The sequence below is a fragment of the Larus michahellis genome, chromosome 1, assembly GCF_964199755.1.
Source record: "Larus michahellis chromosome 1, bLarMic1.1, whole genome shotgun sequence".
NCBI classification, from domain to species: domain Eukaryota; kingdom Metazoa; phylum Chordata; class Aves; order Charadriiformes; family Laridae; genus Larus; species Larus michahellis.
Window position 1 is genome coordinate 30,608,780 of NC_133896.1, and position 27,033 is coordinate 30,635,812.

General features: G+C 37.0%; 2 protein-coding genes across 4 annotated transcripts in view; one reads left to right on the top strand and one right to left on the bottom strand.

The window, feature by feature from the left end:
- The window catches only part of LRRN3 (leucine rich repeat neuronal 3), a 34,994-nt gene extending 20,453 nt beyond the window's left edge, over positions 1-14,541 (bottom strand). Inside the window, exon 1 of the mRNA XM_074607409.1 lies at positions 13,987-14,541. The gene's annotated coding sequence lies outside the window, so the exon portion shown is untranslated. The remainder of the gene's footprint in view (positions 1-13,986) is intronic.
- The window catches only part of IMMP2L (inner mitochondrial membrane peptidase subunit 2), a 471,260-nt gene that overhangs the window by 218,503 nt on the left and 225,724 nt on the right, over positions 1-27,033 (top strand). The gene's annotated exons all lie outside the window — the stretch shown is intronic.

A 27,033-nucleotide genomic window follows, 5' to 3' on the forward strand; every position in this document is an offset into this window, starting at 1 on the left:
GACTTCTACAAATGCTGCTGTTTTTCTCATCAATCTAAGACTGTAATTTGCAGTTTTAGTCAAATGCCATTATTCCTAAATTTTACAAACTCTCCATCTCTGATAACTGCAGCAAAAATTATATGGGCTTCTGTTTTCTTCTGTTTAGCTGCTCCTTCATTTTTGTAATTTTTCCTAAGGTACATGATGACGTAGAAGAAATCAGCAGAGACAAGTGAAATAGGCAGAGCAGCATTTATTGGTTAGAGCTTGTGAAAATAGCTACTGGGAAGAATATTCAAACATACAAATGCTATTTAAATCCAAAGACTTTTAAATTTTGATTATTCTGTTTCAAGTACAAATTTAGAAATATTTTTATGACCTGAATGGGCACAATCATGTATTTGGAATGAGGAGTCAGGATTTAACCAAGTCTTTTCCTCTATTCTATCCAAAAACATTTTCATGCAAAACCCATAAAATATTGCACTGGGAGATGGGGGGAAAAAGCTTAAGATTCCTGTATGAGTCCTGGTTGATTCCAGTGCTGACTGGTTGGAAAAAAAGTCTTGTCTGTAGGACCTGAGCTGCAGATCTCAGGTGCACAGAGAGGCCTCTTTCCAGCCTTCAGAATGCGGAAGAATGACAGAGTCTTCCTTAAGGTGCGTTCATTAATGGCTAACTTCAGTTGGCTCCCTTTTTAGCACGCTGATTGTTTTGTACTACTATCGCAAGAATTCTCCTCAGAAATTATATAGGGCCTGGGCATGTAACAAAGAGTTCGCTTCATTTGGGGAGGGAGGGCAGATAATGAATGATTAACTGTGAAATGCTTTAATTCTTACTTTGAACAAAACCTTAGCCTTTGGCGGATGATAGGAATTGGAGATCTACATTATGATTATGCTTTGGAAGGTGATATCTCCTACATCATTAAAGAAGTTTTGAAAGTTTTACTTGTTTGTTATAGAAGTCTACTAGAACCGTAATGAAAGAAAAATGCAGAAAGCAACTGTCAGGTTGGACAGAGTATACATTTTTCTCCATACAGCTCTTAATCTTTGTTTTTAATTTACACATAAAGCAATATAGAAAATAAGATTGCAAAAAGATACATGCAGAATATATACAACTACTCTTTCTTTAATATGCCTTCTTAAAACTTTGAGAAAATACGTGTACATGTTGTGACACTTAGTTCCCAATTCTCTGTAGTGCTGAGAGATCCTGATAAAAGTGCACAGTATTATTCTGTTATAGGCTGCTCTGTATCTCAGAAATAAACTGAGGAACATGTGGCAGTTGCTAGGGTAACCATTTTTTTGCATTTTGCAGGAAAAGTCCAAGAATAAAACACATGTAAATTTGCAGTGTGGAAAGCAGTATCATATACAGTCTCATATTCTCAATTTGGTTTTTATGGTTTTCCTCTATAGTATTTACATAACAATGAATTAGATTAGCTTCAGCTTTTACCTTGAGTCTCTCCATACACTTGTATTTTGCATGGCTCAGGAAGTCATTTAAGCATTCAGCTACCAGCTTAAACTGTTTTTTGCCCTGTCAAAGTTTCTGTATTTACTGTCAATAAGATGTAGCTGTGGTTGCTGTAAGTGCTGATCATGTTCACTGGGTGTGATTATCAGGTCATGTAAGCAGAAATTTTAAGAGTTGTCTTCTGCACTTAGATATGACTTCCTCTAATTGGTCATATTCTGTTAAGCATCTATCTTGAATATGAGCGTCTGCAGGCATTTAGGAAAACTGGATTTGGTTGTTCACATGAGTCCAATTTAGGGCCTGAACAGGAATTTGTGTTCAGGCAAACTTTTTTGTGCTTGTTTTGGAAAATGTTTGGTAATGAATTCTGCAAATTGTTGCATAGAGAGAAACACATCCTTGTTATAAGAAGAAATAATTTTATAGGATATCATTAGCATTTTGATTTTAATTAGATTCAAATACTTAACGCCACTGAATGGCAACAAGCAGACTTTGTCAGGCAAGTGTAAAGATGATAGCTAAGCAATAGTCTATGATTCTATGATACTATGTTGGTATTATTTTGGTGAAATGCTTAGTACTTCTAAAACTTCTTTGTACTTCATACTGTAGAGTATGCTTGTGTTGGAATATTGATTTAGAGAGTTGATATAGTTCCAGTGATTAATATTGGCAATATAATTTATGTTTTTCAGAAACATTTTGCTTAAAAAACATTATCAAATTATAGCTTTTACTCACGCTAAAGAACAGAATTGCAAACTGTCTGCACAAGATAGTTTCTAATACGAGAAAAATACTGTAAAGGCTTTCCAACCCTCCCTCTAATCTCATGACAATGATTTTATGCACGTTCAGAACTCAGAACTGAAACATCTGTCTTATGTTATCCACCAATAACATTAGAGCAAACGCTGGAATTTAGTGCTGCAGCTTATTTCTGCCCTAATTTACACTCCACAGCTTCAATGAAGTTACATATAATATTATAGCATGGTTCTAGTTTGTCATCATTTGCACACTGCTGTCTTTTTTCAAAGATTAGGACTAAAAATGGTGTTCATTTAATCATCTATATAAGGGTACTCTAAATTTTAGGCAATTCTAATTGACCGGTTCATGTTTCTTAAATTACTCTAGTAGAAGTAATTACCAGATGAATCTTGATATTGGAGATAACTATGAGAAACTCAGCACAAATAATAGCTCCAAACTGGCAAGATTTCTCAGCAGAATCACTCCTCATGAAACTCGTTGCAGGTTTATATCATGTAAAGAGTGAAACAGTTTAAGAATAATCACTACATGAAGTGAAAGTCAAAGTGTAGAGCTCACTATGAAGCTGTCATTATGCTAATTCTAATTCACAATTGCCAATGCTCTATTTTCAAGACTGTATTTAAACTGTAGTATATTCAGCCCCAAATCTGTGGAATACACTGAACACCTGGCTAAGCAGAAATACACAGATTAAAAATTAAGATGGTAATGTTTGAGGGAATTGTTCTTCTCCCCTACTAGAAAATAGGGGTTTTTTTTCTGTTATTTGAATAAATATAGTGTGTTATTTTAAAATTTTAAACAAGATAGGAGGGCATTTAAACAATTTTTAGTATCCTGCTGGGATGTGGTCAAATTACTTTCTCTTGGTAGGTAACAACAAAGCAAATATTGCCTCCTGACTCCATGGAGTTTTGTTTCCTTTATAGCTGTTAGCAGTCTATGAGACTGCCTGCCTTCTCCAAATTTTCAACCCCATACCACTGGCTCAGAGACCAAACTCAAAACGTGTAGCAAGACAGATTGGACAGTGCCTTTCACCTCCGGTAGCATCTTAATTGCTCTCATCCAATGCAGCCACACTAAGACATCTAAGCAGGTTCTGATGAGGACAATGGTGCTGTAGATCGTTACCTAAGACAATGCTGGCAAAGGAGCAAGCCCCTGTACTGAAAGGATCATATCATCATGGGAGAGTCAAGTTGGAAGGGACCTCAGTAAGCCTCTAGTCTAACCTCCTGCTCAAAGCAGAGTCAGCTGTTTCGTCAGACCAGTTTAGGGAAGGTAAAATTGAACTTTGGAGTTTCTTACTAGTTGCTATGCGGTATTTATTAATCTTTTTCTTTGACCTTCCCATTTCACATAGATCATGGTTGATTTTGGTCCATGTGGATTCAATACTGTACCTTGACATACCAAGCAAAATTTATTTTTAAGCAATGATAATGAAAATTTATCTTTTATGGGATTGAACATTGAATATTGATTACTTCTTATCACTTCTATTAAAATATCTACATTTCGATTAATTATGGAGTAGATGACTTCCACAAAATTTACTCAGACTTTTTGAAAGTTTGGCTAAGCTCTACATGAGAGATTAAATAGCAGTATAGCGGATTTATACCACAACTTTTATATGCTTACCATTGAGTAGCTGTAGATAGATAGTCTACAGTCCCAACATAACTTCTTATCGTTTCTGTGCCATATTTGTGTCAGGCATGTATGGTGTGTGTTTATATAAAACTTTTATCAATTTGTCTTCATGTTTCTGTAGTGTTTTCTATGTCTCTGTGCTGCTGATAGGGCTGATATAATACCATACCAACAGAAGACATTGTTTGAAGAACTGATATATAAACCAAATTTAAAACAAAGTGAAGACTACAAAGACTTAATCTACATTCACTTGAGGTAAATGGAAAGTTTTTTTGTTGCTTTCTGTGAACTTTTGGTAAACCACAGAGACTGTCAGAGCAGTGATGAAGAATAACACTTGAAAATCAGGAAGTTTATGGGTTTTCCAACCCTTAAAAGAGCAAAAGGTATTTCAGTTTGGAACAGAAGGCCAGGACCTGTGTTGGCATATCTCCAAGTGTGCCAACTCCAAGTACGTGGATCAATATACTTTGCCGCAACTGAGATGGTAGCCAAGGATGCTAAATGTACTTGAGAATTTGGACAATGTGTGGTTAATTTAAGATTTCAGCAATTAAATCTTTGAAATTGCATGTAATTTTACTTCTCTATTCTAGTTATAGTTTATTGTTAAGTGACACCTACTGAAGGCAATATTTATATGCCTAAAAAAGGCACCTAGATCTGGATTGCATTAAGAAGCCTCTGAATGCAGTGGGAGTGCTGGCAATCAACAACTTTAAAATGTAAACTTTATTAGAGGAAGTTCTTTTATGTACCTAAATATAAATTGAAAAACCTTTCTGTGACTTCCACTTTCAAAACCCTTAAGGCAAATACATAGTTACAAGAGAATGAATTCTATTCTATTTGAATCAATACTTTTCCAATTAAATCACGCTTTTATTTTTAATTGGTAAACCATATAAATAATACAATCCTTTTTAGAGCACCTTCTAAATGTAACTGTGAACAGGATTAGTAATGGGTATGAAAGTTAGAAATTATTCCAAATCATAGAAGGAAATACAGGAATAAGTACTACAACTTCTGTCATTAAAATGAAGCAACAAAGACTTTAGCATTATGGTAATTAACACTGAAAATGTCCTTAATATCCTTTAATGTAGACATTAAAGTCTGCATATTTCTTTCAGATATCTTTAAAAAAAAAATAGTAAAATTACTATATTCTCTTCATAACATCAGTGACATCTGGGCTAGTAGCTTGAAAGCATAGGTAAAAATACATAAATTAAATAATTCTGGGTTTTTGGTTGTGTTGTTTTGGGGTTTTTTTTCCCCCTCATTTCCTTTTTATTCCCCAGTGTGACAGTAATGAACATGAACAGAACAGCGTTACTGAGACATGCTAACTATAGGTGAATGGAGTAAGAGTAGCCAAATTCCAATGTTAGACATCATTTTGATAGGCTGCAGGGGATACATTTATGCAACAAACAAGTGAAGATCTGAGTTTCAGAAGACCACAGTATATTCTTTTCTTTTCCAAGAGATATAACTCATTAATGGACAAGAGAAAGGCACATGGGTCTAGAATAGAACTGGCAATAATAGGACACAAATCATAAACAGTTGCAAAAAATTCTATGTTGCAAGTTAACTGTTATGACTAAAGAGTAAAAGGCCAGTTTTATGGTAAGTCCCTCCTCCGAATGTTTGGGAGAATTGACTTGAACTCTTGCTGCTTCTAATGACAGGAATAGGAATATACCTTTAATGTCCATGCTATTTGGACAAAACTTTTTAATTTCCTCATTCATTTGCCAAGTAGCCATAGAAATACAAAATAAATTTAGTTTGGGGTTTTGGTTTGTTGGGTTTTTTTACTAAGTAAATTAATTATGGCAACTCTTAAAAACAAAATATGCGTAATCTTATTCCTTTTACTCACATGTGATAAAATGACAATGTAAATACTGATGTCCTTCACGGAAAAATGTTTACTATAGAAAAGTGAAATGCAAATAGGAGGAAAAAGTTACAGAGAGAACCATGTGTTTCCATTTTTGAAACATCATTTTGATGTGTATGAGTTATATTTCAAGGTTAGGTGCGTATTAAATATTGAAGAGATTTACTTCTCCTCATCAAGACTCATCGTTTCTGAATATTACTGTTTCCTCACACAGGCAAACCAGAATGCACAATACTTGCCAAATGTTTGGTATAATTCTGCTTAATTAAATTCCGTTTGACCAGAAGTTGAAAACTGGGTTTGTTTCCAGGGTCTCTCAAAGTGTAGTACCTAGCCAGCTTTTCTAGGCAATACGGACTGTGATTTCAAGTTTTTTTGTAACTGACTTGGTAGATTTCCTTTTATGGGAAATATTGTTTTTCACAAAGTTGTGGATCTTTGTCTAGATGTCTTAGATAAAGAGGCTGCACTATAACATTATTAATATGTATATACTATTATGTATAGTAATTAGGATTATTCTAAACAAGAAGAAAAGTTCTCAAGGAGCTATTTTTTTCTTTTACTTTGCGGCCTGAGTGGAAATGAAGCACCATGATGAATTTTGTATTTCTAGATAGAAAAATCATGAAAACACCAAAAAGCAAAGAGAAAAAGCATTTACGAATCCCTTCTGCATCTGTTGACATCAATGGGGCTTTTGCTATTTACCACAAATGGAAGTAAAATTACGCTCAAAGATGGCAATTCTGAGGACCATCTGTGAAAGGTTTCTGGGTTGTTCCATCTAGTATGGAAATTTCAATGGTAATAGTTTCATTTGTTTGTTTTTAGCAGATAGTTCTCTTATAATTACTTTTACACAGAACTCTGTTAAAACAATGTTAATGGGATAGTGGAAACAGACACAATTAGCAAAAAATGAAGAAGGAATAAAAGATAACAATTTCAGTTGAGGCTCCCACAATGGTTTTGATCCAGCCTGGTTTTACTGAGGTGTTTGAACACATCAGAAATCACTAGCAATATACAGTAGCACCAGCTTTAGAGGTGCAAGAGAGGGCAATTTGCGCTTTAGTATCTGTGGCTAATGAGGCAAAATTATAGATACTGTGTGAGTTGGTGTTAATCAGATTTTCTTTGGTTTATATCTTAAAGTTGTAATGTGTGTTATAAATGAAAGTGTGTTGTTGCAGAATGAAAACTGGTATTTGGTTTTCACTGTGCTTTAAAGGCATGGAAGCATCTGTACCATTGTGAACACAGAAATGCATCGGCTCCCCTGACTGCTGCTGAACTAGAGCAGTGGTGAGGCTATGGTCCAAGTGTACTAGGACTTGTTCTGAACCATGGGTTCTTGGTAGCAAGTTTAGGAATGAAAATGCGCTATTTTACAGGTAATACCACTGAAATGTAGAGCTAAGTTCATAATATTAAAATTGCTCTCTGCACTAATATCTAAGGGGATTGCTTCCTATCAGAGCGAGTACAGGGTTTGTGCGATGTGTGTCCAAACATGCAAATTGTTCTTGGGTCTGTGGAAGTGAAAAATGTAGGACTATTGCTGTGCAGTCCCATAGATTCACTGGCTGTTCTTTCTGCCCAGGAAGGATAGAGTTCAGGAGCTCAGCTGCTGCTCTTGGAGGGCAGAGTACTTTTCATTATGTGTTTTTGGAGTTTAGAGTCTAACCCTAAAGTAATATGCTGGATATTGCACAATAAAAAGGAAATGACCAAAAATGCGTTTGTCTGACACAATATTGATGACTGGATAATCTATATCAAAGCAACATTCAGAAGAATATGTTTCCTGAATTATACATGCTGGGTGAAATTGCTATTCAGACAAACATTTCTAGCTTTACAGATCATTATATTTGCAATTACCTCATTTTGTCTTCTCCCACTTCATAAGGATAATTCTACAAACTGGTATAATAGTCATTAATCATTCCATTTCTCTCAAGTGCTGTAGAGTTTTAGCCTTGTATTTGGGCTTACCAGCAAGTAACTGGCCAAACAAATTAAAATGAAGTAGGTAGTGAAATTACTGTATTCTGTGAGTGTCATGAAATAGCTGCGGTACAGTCTCAGCTGTCTTTTTTCAAAGTTAACATGGCGCATCTTGTGTAAAAAGAAATATATATTCAAAAAGGTGTAATAAAATGAATATATATGGGATAAACTTGCAATGTTATGTTTAGAGGGTAACCTAAGTAGCTCTGTGTTATTATAAACTGGTATTAAATAGGAATTGTGCAGATAATGTCCCTCAAGCTACAGTGGTAACGAAGCGCCACTTGACTGTAATTTTATTTTTCATAGAGAAAGGCATTTTTTATTTGTTTAGAATTTGATAAGAGAAAATATTGTACTTTATAATTGTATTGTTTCTGAAACATACTTTCACATGGGGTAGGGATGAAAACTTTTTAAAGCACTGCCTGGTTGCCATATGGGACTCATGAAAAGGGGCAGTATTGTGTTGTGCAGTAGGTTTGGAGCTGTTGTACAGGGAAGAGTTTTTTTGGGAAGGCTTAGGCCCGATATGAGCCTTCGCTGGAGCGGGCTCTCCTGCCTTTCTGCTGCTTCTGTGGCCTGCAACATGGAGCAGCTGGTGGGGGGAACTCAGCAGGTAATCCTGCACTTTGGTAGAAACACTGTGAATTATCTCACTGTTAAGTGTCATTTGCAAAAATTGCTGGTGCTTGACTCGACCTCTAGAGAAAGCTGCTTTCCAGAGGGGAGAGGAAGTTCAGGGACTTGAGAAAACTTGGCAACAGGAATGAGCTTGGGGTGAAGAAACTGATGTCTCCAGTCCTTCAATTTACATCTACCATGACACCTGCTAAAATCTTTGGGAAAAGTCTCTGTTTCCGCATAAAAATTATTCCTGTCAAGATGAACAATTTTATTAGGACTTTAGGTACAGAATAAATCACATAAATATGATATAAATAGTGACACATATACATCTCCATTTTCAGCAGAGATGTGCCACTATTGTAAAGCAGAACGGGGAGACGTTTGTGTTTATCCTTATTCAGGGAACAAGTTAAACATTTACACTTATTTAAATGCCTCCCAAGTCAGGGATATATTTCTTATGCTGTCTCGAATAAGGATGGCGTTTTATTTTACCACCATGATGATAAATCCTAACCAACCCGATTTTCAGGTGTAGTTTCCTCCAGCCTCTCAAGACTACACTAGAAGAGCCCTATTAATGTCTGACCATCACATTGCCTTTGTAAATACTATTAGGAGAATCATCTTCTCTCATCCAGGGTGGTGGATATTCTATAGTGATTGTAAAAATGTCTCAGTGCACAACTTTACTCTTCCTCGTGTGTTCTGTTACCTGATGTTTATTCTGGATTACTATTCTGTAATTTATTCAACAGACAATTTCTGAAACCATCTGATCCCTAGACAGAGAATTGTATAAACAATCTTTTTTTATATTTTGCCTTTTTAAATTTTTTTTTTTCTTTTCATACTGGTAGCTGGATATCCAGGGAATTTTTGGTACAGCAAAAGTTAAGATTTTTACCTTTCTCATACCAAATGTTTTAGAGACTTTAAAGTATTTCCTGGCAGAGTGGTTGTTATTTGCATGACAAGAACCCTCTAGTAAAAGACTCTTGGGGTAATACTCAGTAGATATTTTGAAAAAATATTCCCTGTAGCATTTTATTCAGCTTTGCAGTGTTTACCTCTAAATACAGATGCTTATGCAGGAAAGGGAATTGCTAAATGATTCCTTTTGTGCCAGTGTTGTCAAAAAGCATTTCCCAGTTTGACTGCGATTGTGGAAGTTGGGAGCAGAAAAGAGGCAAACATTCTTTTCTGCTGTAATTCAGAGGTCAATAAAGTTAAGCTACCATTAAATTTGGGGCACATATTTTAATGAATTCCAGAAATGCAGCAGCTAAATAGAAATAATGGGAATACAGAGATCTTATTTCTTATTTCCTTTGAATTAGAGTGTTAGTTTGTGGCTAAACGAATAGGCAAGCTGAAAGAGAGTGAGCTTTATTGAGCTAAATTTTTTGTGAGGAATAAATATTTCTAAATGAAGGGTAATTATTTCAAGGATACACTGCATAAATTTGTGGCTATGAAATAAAACTTTCCCTTCATTTTAATTTCTTTGCATTTGTTTTGGCTTTGCAGAAAACCAGTAAGCAGGTTTGGATATGCTAGGGGTGAGAGCATGTCTGTAGCTTGTTCTTCCAAGCAGTTTGTACTTTAAAGCTAAGAAATCATAAAATAGAAGTAAATGAGCATGATAATTATAATCCTATTTATCAAATTATGTTTCCTTTGGCTTGTATGACTAGAGCGTCTTTAAATATTCAAGAGAAGAAAACGTGCACATGTTGACTGTCTTTTATTAGTTCTTTGCTATTCTTTTTATTATGGTTGATTTACTATATGGAATGATTTTTGATGTATAAAGAATGGGAAATTCTATCAGGAGAGGGTAATTGGATCCAGCACAATTGAGAAAGTAGTTTGTATTTCACCCCCATTAAAATGCTCTTTCTCACCGGGTGGCACACTCAGCTACTCCACAAAGAACCCAAAGTGGAATAATCTGATTGACATCCGTATTGGCTATTTTTCTGGCACAGATGAGTATAACTCCATGCGCTGTGCTAATAAAACTTTATCAGTTCAGGTCAGCTGAGAATATGAATTTATTGCAGAAACATTGATGACATCATTTATAAATTTTGTGTATAACTGAAGATCATACTGTTTGTTTAAATACAGTTTTTGGCCTCAAGGATATTAAGGAAAGTTCATTATGAACAACGTCGTTTCACAGTATCGGCATTTAACAGTTTGTGGACTGGTCAGTTGAAAAAGTAAAAGGCACAGTAATTCGGTTTTACAGTTACATTACAGTTGTAATGAGACGTATTGATTTTTCTCTTAATACTAATATGTTTAATGACCTTTCTAATGACATCTGTCACTACTGTTCCTTCTCAAATTCTGCTGGCATTTTTCCTTCAGTAAATTAAAGGATTTTAATTGCTTGTTGTATTGTTAGAATGAGAATTAACATCCTTTTTGAAGTAGTATGAGGGCTTGAAGACTTATTCTTTTAAAAAAAAAAGATAAAAATTTGTGTTTTAGAAGCTGTCCATTTTTTGGTCTTCAGAAAACAGTTCCTTGAGCGCTATGTGTCAGTTTTTGCTAGTTGATATTAAGTGGAGTTTGTGGAATTTAAAGTGGGAGGGTTTACTAAGATAGTTTCTGACAATGTCTCTCTCCAGAGTTTTCTTTTCCTTCAGCTTTTAATGGTACTATCTGAAGGCAGGAGACATGAATTAACTAAAAGGTTGATGCACCACAACTCACTAAAACATATACCTATATTTTTTTTAAAAAAAGGTTTAACTGTTTCTCTGTGGTGACTTTTGTTTCAGAAATAAGATAGAGCTTGTCTTGAAAAACTCTTTGTTTCCTACTGCTTATCTTCTTCTGTTGCTTTAGATGCTCTAACATTTGGCTATGAACACCAGCCATTTAAAGTTAGAGTGGTTGTCACCAAGCAACAAAGCTTTCAGTTTGCTTGTAGAATCATTATTGGTATAATAAAGATTAGGGGTAAGAGTCAAAGAAAGTGGCCCCAACACTGCTAAAGGGTTTGCTCTCACTTGGAAACACTTCATTTTGTCGTCTTGTGTCAAGGCACGAGTGATCACAAGTGATTTGCAGAACATGAGTATTTTCATGAGCTGCTCATTCTTGATTAGTTAACAAACATGGTATTTTTGATCTGCATTCAGGTAGCAACCTTGCCTAGTTGATCTGGTCTAATTCTGGTGCAAAAGAGAAATACTCACCTACTTGTGGGTACTCCAAACTGGCATGCTGCGATGTCATGCTCAGATCTACCACCCTCAAAGGCGGTACTTCGGGGTTGCCATAACAACATCAGCCAGTCATTGTCTGACGCTACAACATTATTGCAGGAGCTTTGAGGGAGTATTAACCAAAATACAGTCACCATACATTTTGACTGGTTTGCTGGTTAGGAATGGCTATGCTGTGTATTCAGACATGAAACATGTTTCTCTGTACATATATGATTGGAATGACCACATTTTTCTGAAACTCTTTGGCATATCTGTATAATATTTTAAAGTAGCGCATTAGAGTATATGTGGCAAGTCCCAATATGCATGAGTGTAAAGTTACTCATATTTACTTAATTTTTACATTAAAATGGGTGAGGGTCAAGATTCAGAAAAGCTGCGAGTCCACTGTGGTATATAATAGAAAAAGTTTCATCTGAGTAGTCCTTTGCATATAGCATGAAGAGATCAGAATCAGGTTTTCTCTCCTTATTGTATAGCACATTCTGTAAAAATCCAAACCAGTAGCTTGAAATTCTCGTTTTAACAACTAAAATGCACATGCAACGTGGGTAGAAACAGCATATTTAATTAATTGAACCAGAGATTGTGGTTCACATAATAAAATAAGGCAGCTTGCTTTAAACAGATTTCATTGACCATCTAAAATAGAGGAAGCAAGCTTGCCAATAGCAGGAGCTAATGCTTCAATACCTTTCATTTTGTACTCTGAAAAGGAAACCTCTTCTTAAGCTCATTCATTTTCCAGAGGGAATATCGAATGCTGTGGCATATTGTCAGAGCTGCTTTATTGTCACCATTTACAAAGGTCACCTGAATTAATTGACTTCTTACCATACATATTGTTAAGCTACCCGTTTCCTGACATTTATGGAAAGGTGGCAGGCTTACAGCCATTGGCTATCTGTTGATGGTTGTTTTGCAGTGTTTGTTTTCCGAAACGCACTAACTCTAAAATTCCAAGCAAATAATTGCATTGCTGCAAAGGAACAGATTCTTTATAATGTTCTCCAAGGTGTACAGGAGTGAGGGAGTGGGGGGAGAAAAAGGGGTAGGAGAAATAATCTAAATACTGAGCTTTTTTTAATACAGACATGGTATTCTAAAAAGCAAACAAAAACATGCAGGAAGATTTAGGTTGTATTTTTTCACTTTGAAGCATGCATTGTATAGCTAGCCTATCTTTTTCATGGTGTAAAGTAAAATCTCTCTCTGGCTTTCACTGATGCATGAATCACAGATCCATGCTGATGGACTTTACTGAACGTGTTTTCATCTGAGGTACTCTTATGCTGCATGAGAGAAATGACATAGACATACATAAACACAAACACAGTAGGCAACAGTAGTGCTAGCATGGAATTTTATGTAGATTAAATTGGTCAAATAAAAAATCACTGTCTTTTTCCTAGCTCCCTGCATTTACTGCCCCCTTCATCCCCCTGTGTTGGGTTCTTCTCTTTCTGAACAGCAGTGCTGGGCAAAAACTCCAACTAGACATGTGAAAACAAAGACCTGGAAAGCAAAGACAAGCAGTTCTGAGCCTTTCTATAGTAAAACAGGCAAAGCTTTTATAGTGATGGATTCGAACAGTCTCCTTACATGAAAATATACTTTAGAGGCACCCTGCTGCGATCCTGTTAATTACCAAAGAAGATTAGAACTCTTCTGCTTAATGCGATCCTTTTTACCTAACGCGTCCGTTCCAGCTGCATCAGTAATCAGACATTCACACTGTCCCTTCTGACTGGAAAGGGGATGTTTTTAAGCGAAGTCATTTGCCACAATCCTTAAGATGTAGCCTGGCAGAAATTCAATAACTGTTTGTGATATGCTCATTCAGCCTTGCTGCTCAGTGGTTTTTAGGTCCCGACATAAACAGCATTTCCCTTAATCCTAGCACTGGAGAGAAGAAAGGAGGCTGTCCTGTATCTTGTTTTATTGGTTTCAAAACACAGAGCAACTGTGTAATTTGATTTAGCATCTGAAACATCAGAGGAAACGTTCGCCCTTTATAATTTTTTATCCTTTGATGTTCTTTAAAGCTAACAAATGCACAAATCTGATACTCTTGCAAGCACATTTAGATTATCTCTGGCACAAAAAGCAAATTGCATTTGCAATTCTGTTCAGAAAGTAAAATGTGGAAATACACTAACAAAATAACTTTCCAAAAAAAGGAAAGGGGAAAGAGTTTACACGTTAAGATAAAAGTCAGGATAAAATTGAAAATAAAGAGGAACTTACCCTATAATAAGAGTAGTTTCAGAGCTGGAGGAGTTCTTGCATCTCGGTAATTTTGATTCCTTAGTTCAGGTAGCCACATGCTTGTATTAAAGCCAGAGTCTGAAGAGATGTGCATACACGTATGTGTGTGTGTGAGGCGGTGTGCGTGCGGGTGCCTAGCGGTATATAATACAAAGATGTATCTATTGATATCCTACAGCATGAGAGACTCTCTGTGCTGCCAGCTGAGATCCCTTACATTTGCCAGAGCGCTGTTGCTGCCTGGCTGGCGGAGGCTCGCAATCCAGTGGAGAGAGGGGCGGAGAGGGGGGAGAGAGATGCTCGCTAGCTCTTCTTATTTCTCCTTGTTTCCATGGTGGTTAGTGGTGCATCGTTCACCCGCTCGGTTGTCACACTGACATGGTGCTGCCTGCTCAGCGGTCATTAATAACTGAGCCCCTTCCACTCCCCAGAGAGGAGCCAATGCTTCGGCGTGCCCAGATGCCGCGTAGTACGCGCGGCTGCGCCAGCCTGGTTGGCCGTGGGAAGCTGTCTGTTACGTGACACTGCTGCTTCGGGTACGGATACACGAAACAAGCCTTTGCACGCTTCCAGAGATCTCTTCCGATTTGTGGGAGTTACAGGGCATGTTTTGTGTTTGTACGGAACAGCTCGGGAGGTTTAAAATCCCTTTTTTTTTTTTTTTTTTTGTTCTAAAGCTGTATAAGGATGTTATCTGTGTTCAGAACAACTGATTAGAGATCGCTGAAGTTCTGCAAAGGCTGCTGTAGTTCAGGGGATACTGCATGTTGAAATCATTCAGGAAAAATGCTCCCTATCCCCCAGTTTTGGTGCTTTTTTTTGGTTTAAGAAAATAAAGGATTTTTCATACTCCTCCTTTTCCAAATTTTATAAAATATTAAATTTTATTACATAGGTTTATCAGTAGAAAGTAGGAGCAGTAAAACATCTTTCTGAGAAATAAAAATTTACAATAAACTGAGGAAGGGGTTGGTTACATAAAGTCGGTTTCTTTCAGTCTCTGTCTACTTGAGTCTCTCTTTTATGGCCATCTAATTATATAAACAATGGGCTGCACAGATTTTTCTTTCCCTTCCTTCCTTCTTCCTTTCTTTCTCTCTTCTCCCTTTGTACTATACGCTTTGGTGAAGAATTTTTTTTTCTCTATTTATTCTCTGTCTGTGAACAAAGAGCATACAAACTATGAAGGTTTTAAAAAGTGTAAAATAATTCACAGGGTTTTTTTCAATTTAAGGGAAGTATACGCTGAAATATATTATCCCTTCTCCGTGTACAAAACAATATATGAGATAGTTGTTGTTAGAAAAAGCATTTTTATCATAAATACTGTTTTATATAAAGGAAATTACTTTGCAATAGAAGATGAACAATAATGAAATACAAAGAGTTAGTTATCAACAGGTCAAAACCAAGAAAATGTTGGATATCTTGCATGAATTCAGCACTACAGCCCTGATTGAGGCAGGCCACCCTCTAGTGGATTGAAGCGAGATGTGGTTCTCATTTCACACTTGTGCTTTGAAGAAAAGCTCACAGTCCTGTCTGATAATAGTATGAAAAAATTCTGAAGATTAGCAAACAGTGTAAATGAATGTACTTTTTGCAACAGCAATGGCACCAGAATTCTATTATAAAATGGTTACTATTTTATGAATACTATATATCATTTTGATTCACTTTGAGTCTGAGATCGTGGACTGCATTATTTTTGTTTTTATTCTGTAAGAAAATTATTTTACACTTCATAAAATCACTTAGTATGAAAAGTGAATTAAATTAATGCCAACTTCTTGAATAAATTTCAGTTTGTTGTAATTAGTTAGGACAAATTTTGCAAAACCAGACCTGTTTGACCCACTGGTACTTACATTATTGTGGCTGTAATAAAGCAGTTTTTTTTCCTTCTGCCTCAAATTTTAGAATACTGCATTTAATCTAAGTAGAGGGAACAACTTTTAAACTTTTTCAAGATGTCTGCTGTTCAGTTTTCATACAACTGAGTAGGATCGTCTTATGTATGAGATAATGGCAGTTCATTGACAGGCTGAAAATACATGAGCTGCTCTAGGGTGGGAGGAAGGCCATGTGGCCCTTCCATTTTCTCCCATTCTTGTATTATGGTCATTACATTTTTTTCTAGTGTGAATTAAAGACACATAACAAAAACAGTCGGGGCCAACCCATCTTTGGTTGCCTTTCAGGTCTTCTTGCCTGGGGTTGGGACAGGGAATACCTCAGGCCAGAAAGATGTCCTGTCACCTTGCTGTAACCTCAAGGCTCATTGATGAAACCTTGTCTCTCCTTTGCTCCCACGAGGTGGCTCTTGGAGCCTCTAGTAGTACTTAATGTTCACCATCATGAGCTGCAAATACAAGGCATTCTGAACTTCCCGGAGTGAACCTATGAGCCTTCCCTGCTGCACAACATAATGGCCCGTGTCTGATGGGACAGTGCTCAGGGTGTGTTAAGGAAGCACAACCCGAAGTCAGAAAAGTAAGGCTTTTTGCCATGCTCGCCCCCACAGGAAAAATGGAAATCCTTCCTATCTCAGCCATGTGGTTAGTCACACCTATCCCAAACAAAATATGTAAACTTGTGCTACAGGGGTGGGATGGTGGGTGGAGTAGGAGAGAATAAAATTTCAAAAAGTTTGGGCAAAATTAAAAACAGGAAAATGTTCTGTTAAAGTCAACTTAATACTGGTATTTCTCTTATCTCAACCAATGGGGGAACAGGAGATCTGGGGAAAGGGAATACACAGGGTCTACCATTGCCCAACATGAAAGCTATCTTGGGTTTTGCCCCTAAGCTCACGAACTCACTGTGGTTCATTCAAAATCTGTCTTTCTAGTTAACATGAGAATCATGCAAAAACATATTCAATGATTTGACATGTGAAATTAAGATTATAGAAGTGCTTCATTTTGGTTGATTGGTATGGACTGTGTAATTAGAGGGCTAAATAATTAAATCAGCTAAAGTATACTTGCATAAAGAAAGTGAGTTCTCATGATAGACTATATATGCAATTAAAGTACCTCCTTGATAGGCATACATTTACATATTAGTTAAAATGTTATTATATCATAATAAAGTTCTGTTTCATAAAAAGTGAAATAATTGAATTTTTTTAATTTAGCTAATGCTAAAGAATAATTTTTTTTTTTCAAACTATCTGCAGAAGAAAAATATCTTTTATAACCAATACAATTATGATGATTAAGGTTCATTAAATTATTTTCCTGCTGATTTCACTATGATGCTTGGTGGTTTTAAAATAGCAATGTAATCTATTTCCCCAGAATTATATATATAGCTTATTCGGTTACAGGGTAGAAAAAACATATCTCAGACTGATAGAGAGATGATGAAAGTAATGTAGGCTAACTCCAGGTATTTATTTAGCATGCATTTTATCTGATTACTGAGTGCACATGAAAATAAACCAGGTAATTATTTGTTTGTAATGGACAATTAATATGATGCTTAAAAAAATTTAGTTATTAAAATACAGTGGTTCTGTGCCTGCATTTTTCTCAAAATTGGAAGAGGATTTCAAAACTCCTTCCTTTTTTTCATTACATAGAAAGGTGGAGCATCCTTGGGCTTTAATATCCTATAGGTTTGTTGTGGTTCTGGGCGTTAACGGTGACCATTTCTAGTATTTTTAGGCTCTGATAACACAGCTGTGTTTAGAATACAGCAAGTATAGTTAAAACCTGAAATAAATACCATGCAGTTAAATTAAATAACCCATAAGTATTTGATTTAAATTCTAAGATGACAGACTTTATATCAGAAATTGGCAATTAAAAAATTCTTTCTAAGTGCATATCCATACAGATTATGTCGAAGTGCAAAAGAGCGGGCACTTTTTGAATAGCTTTATCGCTTACGTGCCCCTATCTTGGTTTCTGAGGCACCATAACTATAAGGAAGAGGGCTGAGTGGTGGCTCTTTGCACTTTCTTCTTGTAGCCCTTAGTGTAAAAAAAGAAAGGAGCTGGTGTTTGACAGATTAATTCTCACCAGTTCTGCAAAGCGTAGCCTTAGTGTATCTTCCATGTGAGGTGTGGGGAGGTATTCCTTTCTGAATGAAGGTCCAGAATTGCTCAGATTCAAGGAAATCTGTCTTGTGGCTTCATCAGTTATTAATTGACTTATTAATTATAGGCAGTTGTCATTGAATGATCTGGCTGGAAGAGAGAAAAACGTGCCACCACTTCGTGTAACCCCATTCTTGCAGCATTTTCAGTGCAATGTCGTCAACCTTACGCTGTCATGTGCATTTTTAGATATTATGGCAAGTAACTATTGACATTTTCCTAAGGGCTATGCTTCCATACAAACAAAGAGTAACTTTTATCAACGTGTATCTCTCTGAAATGGAATAGTTTTTTCAATGATAAGCAAAAGCAACATTTCTAGCTCTAGTTCTTTGTCTTTTTTGAAGATGAAAGGCTCGTTGCCAACAATGAGTTCAAGTTTCTAAATGCAGTTGTACATCATAATGGAAAGTGTTATGCTGAGATTACTTAACCTGCTACCAACTTTCTTTTTATCAAATCTCAGAGTTAGTGTTGATAGGATAGAGATAGAGCAGATGGAAACAAATCTAGGTCATGAACCTGTAAAGAATTTCACATAAGGAAAAGTTCACGTCTACACAAAGTATCAGTTACTTCATTAAAAGCTATGTAGGTAGTAGGTGCTATGTGACTTAGCGAAATCTGGAACTGCATAGTAAAAGGAGTTGTATATTACAGGCAAATTCAGTCATGTGTGATGGGGATGAATGAAAGCAGTGGTGATGAGCTGATGCTTATCTTGTTGATCAAGGGGATTTTGCTTATTTCAGCAAATTTGCCTGTTCATGTAGCAGCTATGTTCTCTGAAACAGAAAGGACAAGATCCCAGGCAAGAGCTATAGTCTCTTTCATCATTATAGGTCCCAGAACTATAGTCAGCCTTCTGGAATGGCCTGAAGTCTGAAAAATCTTGACATGGTTTATACCTATTGGGTCTAACTCGGAGTGATACCCAAGTTCTTCCAATTTTCATCCCTGACTCTATTTTAATAGGGAAGAATCTCTGGCATACCAGCATCTGCTGAAGGCTGGAAGCGAGTCACACATAGCAACCACAACCTCGCGATGCCGCGTGGGAAACTTAATGAAGACACGGTAGTGAAAAGTGGCTAGAGAATCTTTATGTGCAGCTGGATTAGGTAGAGGAAATATGCGATCTTTAAAGAGGTTTTCAAGCTCGGTGTACATATTTCAATTTAAAACTGATTTCATCTCAGTATGTTTATGTCTGTGTTGTGGTGACATCTGACTTGTTGTACCCCATAGTAATTGGATGTAATTTATTGGGATCTTCTGGTAGAACTTTAAGACTGAGGTACCCTTGCTGATTTTCTAAGGATCTGCTTGTTGCTCGTGGGACCCGGTATGCACATGGGATGTACCTTTTTGTGTCATGACTCTTTGAGTTAATCTGTATCTGAGGTTGATGAAGAAAATGGTGGCAGTAATAGTTTGAGTATAGGGCCTAGAATTTTCATCCTGTTTGTGACGTGTTATAATTCTTACGGGCGGTAGTAAGTCTTGAACTTTCTGTCCTTACAGAGAGGACTTTCTCCGTTTCTTTGCTTATATCTGTTTTCCTTTCTATGGAGAATTACCTGAACTATTATCTGAAACAGATTTAACATTTTTTCTGTTAACACTGTGTGGTGTGGCAAATAATACATGACCAGTGAACAGGAACCTCCTTCCCCAACTAATTTAGCCACTTTCCCAGATAATGTCACATTTATTTTTTTAAGTATATATGGCAAGCCGCAGTGGGTTTCTCAAGGGCAGAACTTCAGACTTGAATTTCTTACTTTTTTTGATTAAACTAAACAAAAACTATTTTGTAACATTTTATTGTCGTTTAATATTAAAAATGGATGGACAACACTAGCAATTCTAGATTATTTGCTTTTCGTGACTATTTGCACAAGCTATATTGCCAATTTAGAAAACAGAGTACAAGCAGAGCCACTAAGCTAAATATTAGAACTGGAATGTCATTTTGCTTTTAGTTACTTTTACTCTGAGATTAAGAGAAGTGTCATAGTAATTTTTGCCATGCCATCGATACCATTCTCAAACTGTGGTCATGGGTAATTGTTATGAAGCTATCTTAGTGGTGACAAGGAACAGCACGGATTTGTGCAGCCTCTGTTCAGAATATGATTACCTAAGGATAGTTTAAATCGAATATACTAAACTATTGGAGTGTAATGGGTAACAAAGTGAAGTTCTTAGTAGTTTAGTTACACAATTTCATTTTTTTCAACTTGCAGATCTAGAAAATTAATTAAAAGGTCAGTGGAACATGCAACATCCTGATTAAAAACTAGTGTATTTGATTAGGAATGCAGTGACTTTTCCCCCTCTCCTCTGTAATTTGACTGCCAAAAACTGTGGGTGCATATTAGGTGTTTTTCTTTAAATGTGAAGTTATCTTTACATTAATAAGTTGGGGGTAGAAAGGATCATGTACATAATGACTTACTGGAGGAGGAGCTGTTTCAGAGGCTTTCACATAGTTCCCATTACTAAGGAAACCACTTATTTTGTCTGTGCATGTTTTGAATAGATCTCTCATTTGAAGTCTGGTGCTCAAACACTGAGGATTGCATTATAGCACTGAGAAAGAGGCAAAGGAAACAAAAGAAGTTTAAAACCACCGCATCTTTAAGGAATACAGTCAAAGAGTATTGTATTACATGCTTATGAAAGTGTGCACATCTCTTTTTATTTTAGGGATGTATATATATATACATTTTGTTTTGTTCCTACTAAAACAAAAATGACAATATTAATAAGTAAAACAGGGAAAGCAGATGTTATTTTGTTCTGCACTTTGCATACCTCTACTGTAAAGACACTTGAAAAATCTGGTGTGGCATTTAGCTAGTATCAAATATGAGTTCTGGTTTTTGTTCACTGAAATGAAGTGTGGTATTAGATTGAAGTAGAAAGAAGTGCCTATCCAATGATAATGGCTAAAACAAGGCTATGAGTTGACCAAACCTTTGCTTGGAAAGTGAGTCTGTTTTGGCAAAATTCCTTGCTTAAGTTTACGACATGACTGCAAATACATACCCAAACGTACTGACATCATATTGGGGCTAGCACATTTTCCCCACATTAATAGCACATGTATTCTGTGCTGAACAAATACTTATATTAACAACTGAATTAACCCCCCCCCTTAGCAATTGTGTATGGTCAACTAATAAGCTTAGAAACAAAAGGTTGCCTTAGTACAGCCAGACAAATATGGTTTGACTGGATATGTTTTTAAAGTATAAGTGTTTAAATAACTTGAAATTGATTCCTTAAAGATCAGAATTGTTCACAAATAAGCTGGAAGTGTCAGAGAGATGTAGAAATCATAGAATCATACAATTGTTTACGTTGGAAAAAACCTTTAAGATCATGGAGTCCAACCATTAACCTAACACTGCCAAGTCCATCACTAAACCATGTCCCTAAGAACCACATCTACACATCTTTTAAATGCCTCCAGGGATGGTGGCTCAACCACCTTCCCTGAGCAGCCTGTTGCAATGCTTCATAACCCTTTCAGTGAAGAAATTTTTCCTAATATCCAAGCTAAATGTTCCCTGGCGCAACTTGAGGTCATTTCCTCTTGTACTATCACTTGTTATTTTGGAGAGGAGACCCACCCTGACCTTGCTACAGCCTCCTTTCAGGTAGTTGTAGAGAGCGATAAGGTCTCCCCTCAGCCTCCTTTTCTCCAGGCTAAACAACGCCAGCTCCCTCAGACGCTCCTCATAAGATTTGTGCTCCAGACCCCTCACCAGCTTCATTGCCCTTCTCTGGACCCGCTCCAGCACCTCGATGTCATTCTTGTAGTGAGGGGCCCCAAACTGGACACAGCACTCGAGGTGGGGCCTCACCGGTGCCAAGCACAGGGAGATGATCACTGCCCTAGTCCTGCTGGCCACATTATTCCTGATACAGCCCAGGATGCTGTTGGCTTTCTCGGCCACCTGGGCACGCTGACAGCTCCTATTCAACCAGCTGTCGACCAACACCCCCAGGTCCTTTTCCTCCAGGCAGCTTTGCAGCTGCTCTTCCCCAAGGCTGTGGCACTGCATGGGGTTGTTGTAACCCAAGTGCAGGACCCAGCACTTGGCCTCGTTGAACCTCATGCCTTTGACCTCAGCCCATCAATCCAGCCTGTCCAGATCCCTCTGCAGAGCCTTCCTACCCTCAAGCAGATCAACACTCCCACCCAACATGGTGTCATCTGCAAACTTACTGAGGGTGCACTCAATCCCCTTGTCCACATCATTGGTAAAGATATTAAACAGAACTGGCCCCAGTGGTGAGCCCTGGGGAATACCACTTGTGGCCAGCTGCCAGCAGGGTTTAACTCTGTTCACCACCACTCTTTGGGCCCAGCCACCCAGCCAGATTGACAGAGAGCTGTAGGGAAATTAAGTATGTGGTCAGTAAGTCTTCTTATTCAGCAAGTACAATATATGAATTAGTTTATCAGTTAGTTTTTCTGTCAAACAGCATATAAAAACAAAGACGAAGATTGAAATTCCCATTTTTAAGGCCTACAAACCCCATGACTCTGTCGGGTCATGTGACAACAAAACCAGTACTTTGAAAATAGAAGCACATTCTGTATTTTACGTGTGTTTGAATGCCAATTTATTTTGAAATTATGAGCTTTAAGTCATCAGCAATTGATATCTGTCTCATGAATAATTATTCTTAATATATGTTGCATAGTTCATGTGCCATTTTGGGTGATAAGAGATTACTTTTAAAGCTAATATGCTTCGAAGGGTTTTATGTGTGTGTTTGTGTGCACAATTAATAAGCAGCCAATCCCATGTAGATCATCTTCTTTAACTGTTAAATGAGAGGGAGAAAGGCAGCTGTGGTAAAGCTGACATGTCCTTGGCTTGACTTAGTTGAATACCTTTGGTTGAAATAAAATAAATGTATTTAGATTACATAGAGATATCAGAACTCATTTGTCTCAGCTAAGAAATATCAATTTTTAATATTCCAGAGTATTTGCGTTGTTTCAATCCTGCACTAGTTCTGTTTGCTTTCTACTGTCTTATTGCAAGGATTCACAACATGTCTCAAGGTACACTAAAAACATTGCTATTCATTATCCTTAAAGTTATGCTTGCACCAAGAAATAAGATCTTCAGTGTTTGGTAATACTGACAATTTCCTTTATGGTGTAACTGGTATGGTTCCAAAAGAGTCCCTTCAGCCTCTGACTCCCACCAGTATTGTCACAAAAAAGATGAAATCAATATTTTGTTATAAAATAACTGGGATATGTACTCTCAGAAAAAGCTAACATCTGTTTTGATACAAGAGTGTCAATTTACCTGGTGAGGACCAGGACCATTTGATACTGAGAGACAATTAAGAGTTAATAATTGAATTTGTAATTACAGTTACCAGAGAAGAGGAACCAACAATTTTTAATAACCTAATTTAAATATTTGGGTAAAAATAGAATATAAAATGAAGTAGATAACATAAATAACAGTTTATTGCCAAGTAAATTTTACGATGACATCACTGTGAGGAGGAAGCAAAGGACAGGGAGAATAGGAGAAAGAGAGAGGTTTTCCCGTGATAAGCAGCTCAGAGGAAAATAGGAATATCATTCAGAAAAACTGTTTGAACTTTAATAATAGAAATGGGATTACACTCAAGTAGTCTACGAAGAAAGGTCATTTGGAGCCAATAACATGCAATTCTGCTGTAAGTTGTGGGTTATTACTTAGAAATAACTGAGGAGGAGAACATATCTCTGTATTACTGGTCGATCAAGAAGTATAAGGTGACCACATGGCACAGTTGTGAAAAAAGCATATATGGTCCTAGGATGCACGAGGAAGGTTATTCCAGTAGCAGTAAGGAATTAGTAGCACTTTGGACACTTCCTTTGGAACAATTCATTCACTTGTGGTTTTGTGCTTGAGGAAAAATGTGAACTCAAACTGAAACATATGCAATTAATGACAAGCGGAGCCCACATTACAGAGGGGTTTATAAAACCTTGCCTTGTATAGTGCAGGAGAGTCAGATAAGTCAAAATAAGATTCCTGCTGATAAATACATCCTGCTGGTACACAATGAGGTACAGCTAGCAGAATAACAAAATGTGATTAAATTAAAATCTCGAAATTAGAAGAAAAATATTTTTTTTCTTCTTGTTTGAGTCGCCACATCCTGGGACAAATTTCCAGTGGAAATACTTTGGGTAGAAAAACAAAATCAAGAGCAAAGTTGATTTCCACTTCTTTAGATACTTCTGGAAACAGTCATACCCTTGATCATATTTTCTAAAACAAATTGTCATCCAAAGGCCTTAGATTGTACCCAAAGTTTTGTTCCCATCTGTGACTTTGATCATTAAATAGAAACCTCACTCCGTTGTTCAGGTAATGTTTTCAGTATCTTCTGCTGGGGTTTTCTTGGCGACTGTGACAAATAATCTAAGTTCAGCTACAAGGAAGTCACAAAAAGCCTTATAAGCATAAAAAATGCATATAAGCCTCCCTATCATCTTACATGCAAAATCCAAATGCCCCAAAATTGCCTAACTTTTCTTAGTGTGATCTTTTAACACACTTAATTTTGCTGACATCTACTTTTTCTATGAGTAGCTGTGAGAAATAGCTGTAGTAAATCCACTTTTTAGATACATCTGTATTTCTTCCTTGGGCCTTAGATTGAATTTTTCTTTAGCTAATAGGCCACCTGTATGTTCAGCCGTCTCCTGAACTGGCTTTAATAGGCAGGTACATTAACTCATTTCATATTTTCCTATAGAGAGATATTCATCAAGGTAACAAACTTGATGATGGAAGAGCATATTTTTCTCATTACTGCTAATTCGAATGTTATGCCAAATAGGCTTTCAGGAACCGAAACACAGATAGTTATGGCCTTAATTAAATAGTAATAACATTCAAACTGGAAACCCAACAAGTTAAAATGCATGGGTTGAAGAGGGAGAAATCAAACTGCTGATTCATTCTCATATTTTCCTAACTGTACTCTCAGGACACATATTTTTATCATGGCCGCTGTTATGTCAAATGGAGAATATTGAACTGAACATAAAGGAGACTCAATATTGCCATTTACAAATGTGCCTCAAGAGTAACCTAAATGGGGAATAATTTGGTATGTCAGGCAGGAGCACTAACTTTTGACCAGGAGAGGAGATTCTAGTGATTCTATTAATTCCACTAACTCCTCCTGAGACTGTCCCGGTCCTGGGTGTGAGTGCAGCTACTTTTGGAGAGAAGACAAAATCTTTATTGCTGCCTATGCTGCATTTCAAAGCCTTTAATTGAATATTCCTAACTGTGCTAACTACAAATTACCTTAGGCTTTGAATCTCACTTTCCAATGATTCATCTTCCCTGTGCCCAGTCTTTCCCTCCTCTTTGTGACTGTGCAAAGAACATGCAATTGCTTTCTCCCACCTCACTCCTAAATTTGAAAAAAAAAAAAAAAAAAAAAAAGGCAATTCCCCTTTCTTTTCCCTGAAATCTTCCCTGCTGACCGCTCAGGTCTTTGCCCTTGCTAGCTTCTTGCCAGAGGGATGGAGACTTTAGTCGTCTGCTTCCTCTTCAAGGTATCTTATGCATCAATCACTTTCAGGGATGTCAGAGGGAGGGCTGGCTTGTGTGGGATCTATTTCTTCTTTTGGCTGTTGCAGAAAGACTCCCGTATTCTTGGTTTAAAGACCCCTCTGAAGTGGTCTGCTTTAGTAAGGCTCAACACATGGCCAATCTGACGCAGGACACAGCTGTCAGCCCAAGACCTGGTTCATAGACTCTGCTTATATAGATTCCCCTTCTTTCCATGCAGAGGGTGCATGAGGCAGGCAGGGGACACACTTATGGATAGGATAAGTGCTGCCTGATCAACACCTGCCCCCGCCACTGCAATGCTCCTGGAGTCAGCTGCTGCAAGGCCATTCCCCAGTTTAAAATGTGGGCAGGTGAAATCATGGGTGCAGTCCATTTTTCTTCTTTTTGGTGGAAGGGAGGGGCAGAAAGAGATGCAGCAAGGCCTATATTTCATGGGTAAATGCTTTAAAAGCTTGTAAGGCAAATAAATTGAAAGGTCAGCATTCTGGCTTGGATGAACTGGTGAGAGAAGCTTTTACTTGGCATATGCCAGTATGACCTTTTCCTTGCCCATGATCAGCACAGCTGTACGCCAGGGGTTCTAGGGTGTTGATAGCACCAAATATCCAGTGTCTCTCTATGCAAATTTTCATACTGCTCTGCGTCGAATTAATTTTAGCTCTATAAAGCTTGAAGATCTATGTTCAGAATTTACTAAAACCCATTTAAATATTTATTTATAAATTAGGCTGACATCTGCAGTATATTTATGGTCAACACCTATTTGTGTGTTTTAAATAAATGCTCTGCAGATTGCTTTTTTTTTTTTAAAGTGAGTCTAAAATTTTATGATCTTGGCTAAGGAGAAGTACAATATGAATTATTATCCTTATTCTTTACAGTTTTTATGGTTCTTCTGAGTCAACCTAAACGACAAAGGCTTTTCAGTGCATATCCAAATAACAACAAATTAAGCCTCTTTTTTTTTCTTAACACACAAATCACTAAAGAGTTAAGATGTGCTAATTGACTGGCTTCAATGCAAAAATAGGCAGGGTCCAAAAAGGTCCAGAAATTAAAACCAGGTGTCCCAACACATGAGCTGTCTCTTGCACAGGTTTGTAACTGTGAATTATTAGCTTTGCCTGTATTAGTTTGAGCATAAATGTGTCACAACCTTTAAACAGTATGATTAATCAACCCTTTCAGAACAGCTCCAGTATTAGAGCGCTCTATAATACATGGCAAATCTTTTTGTTCTGAGAACCATACTTCCATTATTTTACCTGTGTGTAAATCCTGTGAATATTA